This window comes from Haemaphysalis longicornis, unplaced genomic scaffold (assembly GCF_048455015.1).
Source record: "Haemaphysalis longicornis isolate Haplotype H1 unplaced genomic scaffold, Haemaphysalis longicornis Haplotype H1 scaffold_1, whole genome shotgun sequence".
Lineage (NCBI taxonomy): Eukaryota > Metazoa > Arthropoda > Arachnida > Ixodida > Ixodidae > Haemaphysalis > Haemaphysalis longicornis.
Genome location: NW_027526203.1, coordinates 428734189 through 428747371, shown reverse-complemented (window position 1 = coordinate 428747371; position 13183 = coordinate 428734189). Strand labels below are relative to the sequence as shown.

Here is a 13183-nt window from a genome sequence, read left to right as displayed (position 1 = left end):
TGAAGCAATGTATTTACAATGAAGATGAATCCATTTACAATGCGGCCATGACAGCTCAAGCCGAGTTCGTGCCACCCAGTGCTTCGTCATCGTCGGCGTGGATCCCCTGGAGGTATGCGCCGCTGTCCACCGCTCCTTCCCGTAACAATACGTACGGATGTCCTCTTAGAGAAGAGTCGCATAGAAATGCTCGGCCTGGTTCGAGAGACAAGCGGCAAAGCCAATCTCGCAATCCCTAAAATACAGACAACCTTTAACTAATTGCCCACATCATAAAGCGCCTATGCAAGAGAGGAGAAGGAATGAGAAAGAAACGATGACTCATAGAGCCAATGATCCTGAGCCGGACATCGCACAGCCTACTGCACCGCTAATTTACTCCCGCCGAAGGAAACCAAACAAACCGCCATCAGGACAGCGTATAAGGCCCCTTAAAACGTCGCAATTTCTACGGCAAGACAAAGCGACAACCGGTGGGCCTCCAAGGTAACCAAACAGATACGTAGAGGCGGGTATAGGAGAAAGGGAAGGCCATTAACTCAACAGAGGGACGAAATAACAAAATTCGGGGGCAAAGAACGGATTCGGGCAGCGCAGGACAACAACGGGCAAAGGTCATTGCGAGAGGCCTTCGTCCCACAGTGGACCTAAACGGGCTGTTCTGGTTGTTGTTGATGATGATGATGATAAAAGGTCATAAAATTGGGCCTTCATAAAGCCTTTGAAACAATCAGAGAAACCACTCCCCTAGCACCAAGGGAGAGGTTGGGAAAACAAAATCGGGAAGGGCCACAGTATGGAAGACGGGCACCCCCGGAAAAGAAACGACTGGACGCCATGAAGAACATGTCACCGATCCAGCGACTCCTCGTAAAAACTCTCCCCTAGCAAAAACATGGACACAAACCCACACAAGGCCAGACGATATGGCAGGATGAAGTTTATTCGAGGAAAGTTGTAAAACCACGAGAGCACAGAATACACTGACTGCACGATGTACGGAAGTACGAGGCAGCAAATGTGATAGTTGACTACTGTGACAGTCTTTGTGACTGCACGACTTCCTACCGACGTGAACGAAGAAGCGGAAGTTAGACGCATCCTCTTGGCAATCCGAGTAGTAATAGTATCGATTGGAAGGGTAAACATCATTACATACTCCCAAAAGGCATTAGGCTGTTGGCTGCGGGTATAATACCTAAACGCTTCCGTAATGTACTGTTATCCAGCATGAATTAACAACGTCACGTGGGCATCCGGCCACAAGTGTCGGGAAGAGAATGAGGCACCGACCAACAGGCACACGAACTCACACACCGTGTCCTTGCGACCCCTGCTACCACATTCCCCTCCCCGAAAAATGTTAACGATTCCCGGCCGCGGCGGCCGCTTTTCTGATGAAGGCGAAAAGCAAAAACGCCCGTGTGTACGAGATTTCGGCGAACGTTTAAGATCCCCAGGTGGTCAAAATTAATCCGGAGCCCTCCACTACGGCGCGCCTTATCGCCTGCGTTGCGTCGGCGCGTTAAACGCTACAATCAATCAATCAATCAATCAATCAATCAATCAATCAATCAATCAATCAATCAATCAATCAATCAATCAATCAATCAATCAATCAATCAATCAATCAATCAATCAATCAATCAATCCGAAAACTGTCAAAAAGGTCTCCTCACCCTAAGCCTAGGAACGTGATCCTTCCCCGTGCCACAAGAGATCTCAATGCCAAAGAATTCTGAACTCTGTGGAGGATAAACCAATAAAAATATCCACGAATATATATGGGCGAACATGTTTAATGGGAACATCAGACGTTAAACTAAAACGGGGCTAAATTCGGGGAAACATCCACCATCTTCCACGCAGCCTATCTATCCACAAGATAGGGTTATTGGAGAACACTTCAAGCATTACATGTACCACTTTTACCGAGACATGGTAGCAAGCTTTGACTAGCAGGCTGATTGAGAGGGCAAAGGAAGGATCTGTTGCATCTGAGGTGCCCTAGACTTCAGGTTCCACTCTTGAGCTACATACCATCTGTTTATCCTATTTTCCTAAACCCCAAGTATTTCTTGCTCAACAAAGATCTCTCTCTCTCTCTCTCTCTCTCTCTCTCTCTCTCTCTCTCTCTCTCTCTCTCTCTCTCTCTCTCTCTCTCTCTCTCTCTGTCTCTCTCTCTCTCTCATCAAAAAAGCAAAATCGTTTAGTCCGGCAAAGACATGAGAAATAACCGTGCACTCGCACTGTCTCATTCTCGCTCAAACTGACCAACACTCTGCAGCCGCTACCTTTCGCGCTCGCATCTTAAGCCACAGCCCCGCAGACGGCCGGTCTATCCTGTGCCAGGGCGATTAAACACCCTTGCTGCCAGCATTTCTGTCTTCGGTGACCTTCAGTGCACGTGAAGCATAGATCATAAATGCAGCAACACCGTTCTAACACGCTTCCTGGGCGTCTAAGTAACGCTATCGTGTCGTACATCTTAAGGGCTAAACGTAGATGTCATCTGCAACTTTTCCCCCCTTAAAATTGCAGCCCTCCAGTTAGAAAAAACTACGTTGTTTCCGAACGAGTTCTTTGTACAGTTTATGGTTTGACTAAATGAATCTTACTTTCATGCAGATATGTTAATGGCATTCTTTGTTCACTACAATAAAACGAGCCACGCTATGGTTCCTGCATTTATTTTGCACTAAGAAACTAAATTTTTAAACACACACATACACACACACACACACACACACATATATATATATATATATGTATATATATATATATATATATATATACATATATACATACATATATATATATATATATATATATATATATATATATATATACATATATACATACACACACACACACACACACACACATATATATATATATATATATATATATATATATATATATATATATATATATATATATATATATATATATATATATATATATATATATATATATATATATATATATATATATATATATATATATATATATATATATATATATATATATACATGCACCATTGTGACCTTTGTTCACCATACTGACAGTTGCCAGTGGGTGATTAGTATAAGCCCTAGAACTCTGGGATATACTGTATATACGAATTTCGTCTTAATCTGTACATCTGTACATAATCCTCAGCACTGGTTCGTACGCCTGTGTTTCATCAGCACCATTAGGTTTAGGTGCAAACAAATACTACATAATTCGATAATAACTTTGACATATCATATATGACGACGCAGGCACATATATGGGTGGTGCGTACAATACAAGCAATGCGAGCCAAAAAGACTTCTTTCCTGCTTATATATGCTTGCTTCTTGCAAATGACGTCGAAAGTCCATAACATTTCCGTCGCTGCCACGTAACACTCATATTCTTTAATTTGGTTGTCGTTTTTGTATGTCGCGGTGTATTCAAGGATTCGGATTTAGTTTCAACTTGCTGCCATAGTGGACGCTAGTGGAACAGCCCTGCAACGCACGCGGCGCAATCGGCAAGGTGTTAGTGCCGCAGGTTCGGTGTCCGACGCTTGTACTTCTGTACGGCGTTCAGCAGTGGCTTTAACCCGTAGTTCTCACCCCTGGGTCTCAGCCGTTCTCAAAGCCAGACCCATGGGTCATCGTCGGGTCATCACCGGTGATCCACCAGTGAAGGCCTACGGAGGACTCACGGGAGATAGAGGCCAAAAAACCAGTCGGGGTCTGCCAAGATTCGAGCACACAAATATAGAATTAAACTGAATGCGCCTGGCTCAGACTAACGGGTCGAATGAATAGGGCCTGCAAAGCAAACATTCTCTTCTAGATATACATCACCGACAGAACAGCACTCTGACAAAGTGGCATTAAAGAGATGGATGTGGGAAAGCTAGCAGCCTAGCCAACCACATTCGCAACGCCGTCAAATATCACGCATTTCTATGGCATGTGCTCCACTGCCTGCTGCTTCGCCGATTCTACAGACTATTCTTCACCCATCATATCTGTCTTATATATTCTCATCTCCTACACTCCGCACCCGCAGCACTGTGTTGCATGAAGCTGTACTTCATGAGTGAGTACAGTAATATTCGCAGCTCACCTTTTCTCTTTCCCTCCTTTCCGAAACAATAACAAGAAACAAGACTAAACACAGGTACTCGAGCCTTTCTTTGAAGCTCTCGTAAGCACGCGATTCCGAGCACGAGTCTCATCGTGACTTTCTGTCTTGTTCTATCGAATGAAAGTTTGTCATGCTTGTGGTTTTTAAAGACGATAGTCTTTCTTTGGTTACTTAAACGCGAAACTTTTGGTCTGTCTGTATATCTGCATCTCTTTCTGCCTGTGTCTGTCTATACCAGTCCATCGATTTAGCCACCCGGCCAAAAGTTAGAATTATTCTTGAACGAGACGCTCATATACGCAAAACATTCCCATACTACCAAATCAGGTGGCAATGTTCCGACTTGTCAACATTGATGAGCAAAACGAAAACATTAGGCATACTTCAGGCAAAGGATCAATACGGAAGTGATATTCGCAGTGTTCTTTGAATTAAAAATACCTGGATGCCTGATTTTTGTTTTAACCCAAAAAATCAACAAAAATGTTGTGACCCAAAAATAAAAAAAAAAGCGCTCGCGGCGCGCTCTCGGGGCGGCATCCAAGAAGTTCAACCGTAACGAAAGGTCCCAGTAGCTGGCGCGCGAGCGCTGAAATGCGGCAAAATTGAATTGAGTTGAGCAAACCTCCACTCTGTTTATCGCAGGAGTAGCGAGACGGAAGGGGAAGAGAGTGAGAGGTGGGATAGAAAGAGAAGGGAGCATTTACGTCGCATGGGCTGCAGAAGAGACTCGTCTTTCGACGACATTTGCAGTAAAGTGAGCTGATACGCGGCCATTTTTTTTTGTAGCTCTAAAGAATAAATTTCGAGTACGGAATAAAACTTAGACACTGCTCATCAAACACCATTTCTCGTTCCCTTCGGAGAAGTTTACGACTAAAAAACAGCGACTGTCTTTGGTAGTACATCTTACATGGTCCTCAATATCCGCCGTACCGCACCGCCGTCCAGTGGATGCCTTCGTCGAGCAAGACACCAGGACTGCGCCACTTCAACTCACGCACAGCAGATGAATGAACAATAGTGCCAAGACAAGGCACAAATCTATTTGCACATTCCAGTTTTCAACATTCCTTGGCCTTGAAAACTGGAACGAGGGCTCAGGCTTACGTCAAAATTTTACACGTGAAAGAATAGGGTTACTACTCAACAAAGTGCGTTATCAACAACCTTCTCCACTGAAAAAAAAAAAAAAAAACTTTCTTTTATGACCTCAGGTTAGTGCTAAGCCTGGTCTAAGCCTGGTTCTTTATACCGTGCAAGCGGTCAGGATACGCAGAGAAAGAGCTCACCATTTAGGCACAAGAGCGGTATTTGCTGTCACGAGGCTGAAGACATCTGGACTGTTCCGGCGCAGCAGTCGTGGGCAAATCTGCACAAGGAAGGTAAAGAAGACATTTTATTTTTCAAACTTTCATTCAGCCGTTATACGATAAGGCGCGTACATCGAACATTTTCAATCAAGTACCCCATAGGCTTTGTCACGCAATGTCACAGCGCAAAAAGCATTTTTCGCGTTGGCATTTTGGGGCTCGTCACTGGCGACTTGCCTGTTTGATCACAATGATTGGTTAGTCAGGCGCGTTTGCAGTGGAGCAGACCCATTCGTGCCTTTAAGAGCATACGTAAGCCAGAGTAATGCTGACAACGAAACTGATGTGCGAAATTAGCGTTCTTTAAAAGCAACATATCTCCCGATACACCTTGTAGGGGTCGTTATGTCGTAGAAGAGGACAAGATATAAAATTCCTGCAACGAAAAAAAAATACGACAGACAAAAAACACAGTAGTCAGCTCAATGAAGATAAAAACCAGCTTAGTAACATAGTAGAACCAAAAGAATGGAACAGTTGTGTTGTTTTCTTTTAAATAAAACATTAACAATCTGTTCCACTAAAGCGCTTTTGAATCGAGTTCTTTGCATCCAGTTCAAGGGAATTTCGGCAGGTTACATTAACAATAATCGACTGTATTTGCCATTGGGTTTAGTTAGCTAGTTCTTGCTTCCCTTTCCGAGTTAGCAGTCTTCACTTACGACGAATGCTAATGCTTTCAGGATGAATCCACACAACCCTGTGTGACGCGATGTTCTGAAGCTCGTGAAAGTGACATGGACGGGGCTTCCGACTACTGAGGCGGCCCACAGCAGTGTTCACGGTTTTCCATTTCGTCGCTCGGAGAGCGGCACGCGAACACGAGCAAGAGTCTGAGCCGTACAGTCAACAGCCACCGCGCGGTACGCATGTCAGAAAAATCTGCGAACCGCCTACACGACGCAAACAAGGAAGGGAAAGTTCCCGGCGCTTTAATTAGAGGACGTCTTGCAGCTCCGCTGTTCATTTAAATTGTGCTTTCGGGGAAAATAGGGTGAAAAAACAGGGCGGCAGAAGTCAAACACAACACGCCGACGGCAGCGAGACAAAGAGAGAGCGAGCGCGTAATTACGACGGCGAAATAAGACGGCCTCGCCGGCAGAGCCATTTCATCGCAAATACTCACCAATATCGTTCGCTCAGACACGAAGGCGCGACGGTTCCTTTCATTTAATTCGAACGAAAGTGCGCGGCATACAGAGAAAAACGCTAGCAGCGCAGACGAAAATGCGAGGAACTCTCGGCGCCTTTCTCGGGAAGATTTTTGCCCGCTCTGTTTACTAGACAGCGACGGCTAATTCCTGGCCGCTACGCGCTCCCTTTCGCCACCGCCGCCGCACACACGGAGAGAGCGGCGCCCGCTCCCGTTTTTGGGAGGGGAGGAGGAGGAAAGGCGCGCGAGGAATTAAAGACGAAAAGTAATTTTGCAGCCGAATGCCTCCCGCCAGCGCCGCTGCTCCCTCTCCTCCCTCTCGCAGTGCCGTCCTTCCTCTCTTAATTAATTCCAGGCAAAGTGTGAGGACAAAAGGGGGCGGCGCTTTCCTAACGAGTTCCCTGGCGCCGCTCGTCCAATGAAAAGTCAGCTCATTAGTCTCCCTCCCCCTCGCGCGCCCGCGATAAAAGCGGACGAAAGAAAATCATCGCCCGACAAAATGGCCGCCCCATTTCTATCTAAACGGGGGGCCCGCTGCAAAACGCTGCCAAGTAAAACGGCGAAACCCGAGCGAAACGAACCTAGTGCGCGCGGCGGCTGTAAGCACGCCGCGCACGACGCAACATTCTTGGCCGCATTATTTTAATAACAGCGAGAAGCCGAAGAAAGTAAAGCGGCACAAAGTGTAGATATATCATTAGCGCTCGGCCTCCTCCGCTCCTCCTCCCCCCCGCGCGTCATTTATAATCAGAAGCGATCTCTGCAAACGACAATGAAGGCCTCATTTGGCGAGGCGCTGTATTCGGAAGACAACGGCTGAGCCAACACGCCGCGGCCCGCTTCGTCCTAATGGGACAATTACAAATTACCCTCCATCTCCCGGCGCAGCCGCCACACAAATGTCCTCCTCGTTACGAGACGTCGAAAGAGCGCCCTCCGCCATCACCCAGATGGAGAAAAATAAAGGAAACCTCGGCGATGAAGCGTCCAAATCCTGCCGCCGAGACGGAAGATCGCGAGACGTGATCTCCCTGCAGTGCAGGCGACAGCTTCTTCCCAAATGGCGCCGCCGCCAGCAGCGTCCGCCCGCCGACTCAAACTTCGCGGGCCGCGACCTCCGCTGCCCGGAGGAACGTATCGCGCCCAGGCAGCCTTCGGTGGGACAGTCGCCCCTCACCACTGATCGCACTGAAGCGTAAGAAGCACCATCACCGCACCCAGTGAGGCGAAGACCCATGCGCGCGTTCGCCGTAGCGGTTGAATGCAACTATACGCTCCTCGGACACTGCCGCCAGGAAGAGATTATAGCTACACCGATTGTTCCGAATCCCACGGGCTTCCGGATTAATATTTTTTTTTTCTCCCGCGCATTTTTTCTCACCAGTGGCTGTTGAGTTGGAAACCTACGTCACTTGTTGGCTCCGGCACACCTTGCTGGCATGGGGAATATTTCCAGGTAGCACGGAAAGTGCGCCTTGGTAATGTGACCATCCTCCGAGGATAATACAGCAGCGTCCGCATATACCGAGATGAAAATAAAGGTAACAGGTGTAACGCTTAAGGGTAGCAGGCGAGCGTGATGGGTTAGTGTAGAAGGCATCCCCTCAAATCAGGAGTGGCCGCCTGCCTGCTTGCTTCGCGGCAAGGGTTGTCGAAAGACGATAGCCTTCGCCCGCGTCTGCCACGCAACGCCCTCTCCCCTCCCCCCTCCCCTCCTCTCTCGCTCCTTGCACAATGAATGGGGGTTTGCTCAACTAAATTTTCCCGCGTTCCCCCTCCTCGCGTGCCATCTGTTGGGACCTTTTGTTTCACCTGTACTTGGAGCAGCTCGCGCGGAGAGCTTTGGGTTTTGTTTGTTTTTATCTCGCCCCTCTTCAATGCCGTTTTTAACCCGCCCTTTGTTTTTCCTTTGCTATCGTGAGAACTAATCCAACTTGCGTTCTTAATTAAAAGAACGCCCCGGGTTCTGCGCTTACGTTTTGCCCCAACTATGCCAAAGGTTGCCTTTGCGCTGAACAACGTTGACATGTATGAGCCATGCCAGCAGTTTTCGTATTACAGCGAATTCGCCTTTGAAATGTTCTCACTGCTGGCGTGTGTAACGCGAAAACGGCGGAGTGAACGCTTCCGGTGGCCGGAATCAAACGTGGGTACCTCGCGTTAAGAAGCCGGCGTCTATCCGATTGCTCCATTTCGACATTTTTTTTTCTTTATTGCATGTAAAACTAGCCCGAATAGCTGAAAGTCCCACCCTATCTACAATAACAATGTGTTAGCGATTGCTCCATTTCGACATGGTCGAAGCGGTATGGAAAGCTTAGACGACAACAAAAGAATCCATCACACAACCATCGTCGTCATTTGACAGAGGGGTGCATGATTTCTTTTTGGGAACGGTCTTGTCTGTACATATACTTTTCAAGCCTTCTTTGACATGTTTTTTTTTTTGTTAGTTGAGCCGTCGGCCATTTTGTGGGCCATCTCTGCCACGGCGCCAGATTTTAGACCTAACGTTAAAATTCGGGGACAACGAGTGGACTCGGGCAGTGCAGCACAGACATGGTTGGAGGTCTGCCGGAGAGGCCTTCGTCCTGCATGCGGTGGACACAGATAGGCGGATGATCATGAGAATTCGAGCCCTCATTCAGCTGCTTGCGTGAGTGAGGAGGAAAATCAAACGCCTTCCGTAAGGAGGCGCTGGATCATGGCCCCGAGTGAGGAAAGGGGACGCAACGCCGCTCCCACTTACGACAAGAGCCACCTTGATCCCGCCCCTCACACTAGTCCCGCCAGAGGAAGGGGAAAGACTTTGCAATGCTTCCAGCGTTGTCACAAGGATTTGTCACAAGGATGAAAAGGCCTGCCAATGTTCGTTTTCGTGTGTAGCACTCAGTTACAAGCTGCCAAGAGACCCCCCCGTTCCGTTGTAAGCCGTGCCTATAGCCTGTTTAAAGCACTTATGCGGATGTAACTAAAACTGTGCCGCGTTCAGGCTCCGATGGTTTGCAGGAAGCATATTTTAAAAAGAGATACACCCACGCAAGATGATTTGGTGCGAACACGAGAGGGGGGCGAGTCCGCTTGGCGGAAAAAAGCAGAAAAAGAAACGGTGTAGCTCAATCTTTTAAACAAGAGCGTTAGCACTTCTTGACTACCCTACCCAGCCGCGCAAACGAATGGGCTTCCTGTTCCCGCGGGTGCCACGCCTCGGGTACCCTGAGCGAAGACTCGGCTGGGTCGCCCGGGAGCCCGGCAGAAGGACGAGGCGTGAAAAGCCGCGGCTGTCGATGCGGCGTGCGCCGCGGGGGCGTCGCATGCGACAAAGCTGAGCGGGACAGACGCACCGGAATTCGCCTCGGCAGCGCTCGAGGAAGCGCACTCGACGGCGCGCGCGTTTCCACAGCGCATGCAATTTCCATGCCGGATACATATCGACGGAGGTTACTCGATGTAAGCGAAACAGCGAATCACAAAAAAGTGTCCCATTTCGCCGAGCGCCGCGCATTAAGCGTTTACAAGCCTGGCTGACGTAGATCAACACGGACGCCCCGGCACCTGCAGCAAGTATAAATCTTGTCTCCGGGCTTTTTACATAATCGTTTACGCAGTCTGGGCTTTCCGCAATAAAGTCTCCACCCCGTGGCGAGGGCGTGTTGGGAGACAAGCCGAAGCACCGCCGCGGGGAGCAAAAATGACAAAGAAAGAGGGAACCCAGAGTGCATTCTGACATACAGAAACTTGAAACATTTTCCGCACGCTTGCTTAGCGGGCGTTCATATTTCAGCGCGGTTTGTTTGTTTCATCATTCAGGTAGCTCGCAGTGCTTTTTTTTTATTCCTTTTTTTTCGTCATACCACGCCAGGAACGTGGCACATTAGGTGACAAGTTAGTTGAAGTGCGAACCAAATAATTTCTTCAGCTAAAAAAAGGGGGGCCTCAAGAGGAAGCTTGTCGCTCCGGGGACATTTCGAGGAATCCTGGATCTTCGGGGAAAGACTTAACACGAGCAAAGCACCATTTATATGCAGTTCTACGGCGGCCGTACTGGCATTCGAGGTATCTCATCTCTTGGAGGAGTTTAAAAGGTATAAAAAGAGACCAGGTTGAGCAATTATGTGTCTGCAGTATGCAGCCTAAAACAGCACAAAAGCTTCGTATACGGAAAAAAGCAAGATAATTCTTTACGTTTATATCACCTAGAATAACTGCGGTAGTTTTAATTGCGATGACCTGTCTTGAAAACGGTATTGTTATAATAAGTGGCAATATTATTGGATAGCATGTGACAAAGGAAGACAGATAACACAGGTGCATGTGAGAGACAAAAATAATGAGATTGTGCAGTTTGACACCGAACGAATGTCAGTGGGGACGACTTCATCCGTCAGTTCGGTGAAAAATCGTCACAAATTGGAATTTCTCGAAATATAGTTACAGTGAACAACGCACCCACAATTCTAGAGAAACAACTGTAAACCTCAAGCACCGTACAAAATACAAATGAAGTGTTTGAGGAGTGTCACGATGGTATAATTATACGCGGCTATTTTATTCTTTATCGTCCCATTTCCACTTAACTGTAATGATGATGCAACAATTTTTTGGATGTTGCAATAATAGAATTGTGCAAGTAATAAATTTGGACGCTCAAGTAGCTCTTTAGAATTTGTAAAGTGGACGGATGACGATGCTCCTTGTACCTTCAACGTGGGCTGGTGGATAGGCGGATACAACAAGAGAAGCCTTATTAGGGAATCACAGCAGGCCGCCAACCGGCAAGGGGCCCGGCACACGCCCCCTCCGCCGCAGTGTCGCTGACCGTGCATCAGGAATCGTGCCAGGCGGCTTTCGGATCAGCCACAAAACTACTCCCAAGCGAACGCGCAATCTCTGAGGTCCTAACGGTTCTAGTCTTTGATATCAGGATCCCGGCTTACGTCCCTGGATTCACGCAACCGTAGCAGTGCAGCCGACTCGAGCTATTGTCCGTCTTGAACTAGAAGTGCTTGTGCTGCTCAGATTGGACCAGCACAGAGCCAGTACAGAACTAGTGCCAAGGACGCGGTGGTTCAGAGACCCGCGGCGGTGTCTTCAGAGGTCAGCATCCGTGCCCTCTCGAGAGGAAGAAAAACGGCGGGGAGAGGCGAGGTGCGCGCCCGTTGACACTTGATGCGTCGCTGAGGCCGCCTGGTGCGCTCTCCCATGAGCGTCTCTAATGAATATGCCGGCTCGGCTGTCGCAACCTCTTGCGCGCGCGTGCGCGGACATGTACACGCCCGGTTCCCAGATTTAAAATTCAAAAAGTCGCTCAGGCTTGGATAAGCCTTGGTAATTGGTTCCCTGTGTCTGCAACACGACATTCATATTCAGAGGAGCGGGTGACGCATGTCATCCGTGTCTGTTACCGGGGCCCCCAAACTGAAAGTGGTTGGCAAAAACCAGCAGAAAATGGTGAGAATACGCGCGCAATAGAAGAAGAAGAAGAAGAAGAAGAAGAAGAAGAAGAAGAAGAAGAAGAAGAAGAAGAAGAAGAAAAGGGCGAAATAAAACAAAGTTCAGCGTTATCGCGTGACAAGGACGAAAGCATGGATTTTTTTTTCTGTTTGCGAAGTGTTTTTTTTTTTTAGTGGAATTGTTACTGTGTTCGGTATGGTACGTGCGCTAGGTTGTGTCCACGACCGGCCCACTCGAGGGGAATCTGTGTTCGCAGCGCCAGTCTCGTCAAAGGCATAGTACCCGTAACCCGAACTTCCTAAGCATAAAGTACTCCTTCCAGTGACCAGCTCGGAGGATACAATTTTGAGGCGCTGGCTATACATTACGACTTAGGAGTTGCAAAACTCCCTGTTGTTTCCCATGTAAATTAAGCATGTCGACAGCCGCCTTCAGCCAACGCTGCGGTGCTGCGGTCGCATTGAGAGTGATGTTTTCGAGGTGCCCAACCGCCACCTTGAAAATACAGAGCCGCTTTGTCTCCCCGCTCGTTATAGTATCGTACCGGGCATCGAGTGCTTGGACTCGCGCCGCGCAACAGGATGCTGCGGCCAGTGTGGCCCCAGGGTGGATAAGGTCCAATGTACGCGTTCTGAATAACCCCACATGTCACACTTCTAAACGAATCCTCTTTCAGTGCCACATGAATGGGCTCAAATTTCAGCTGAAATTTCTTCGGTGTTTTTCTTCACGCAGATAACAAGAAAAACAGCCATGTCATTGCTTGCTGCTCAAGCCCTTGATGAGATCGTCAAGTAGGTCGCCCACTCCGTGGACGTTTCATTGCAGGGAAATATAAACACTACCACTTTCACGTTTACGAAAAACACCACTTTTTTACGAAAGAGTTACAAAAATATCGAAGCCAGCTTGCACAACGGTACAAACCTGATGTCACAGTAGAGCGGTGTTCGTCTCACTACGCTAAACTCCGCGAGTGCCATATAAGTCACGGGGTAAAAGTTTTCTGGCGGAAGTGATGCCACTGCAGCAACTGTAAATATATATATATATATTTATAAAGCTGGAATATATA

The 13183-nt window shown here is 47.9% G+C and overlaps 1 protein-coding gene across 1 annotated transcript in view; it reads right to left on the bottom strand.

The window, feature by feature from the left end:
* The window catches only part of Zfh2 (Zn finger homeodomain 2), a 369044-nt gene that overhangs the window by 205498 nt on the left and 150363 nt on the right, over positions 1-13183 (bottom strand). Inside the window, exon 3 of the mRNA XM_077687303.1 lies at positions 5421-5500. The gene's annotated coding sequence lies outside the window, so the exon portion shown is untranslated. The remainder of the gene's footprint in view (positions 1-5420; positions 5501-13183) is intronic.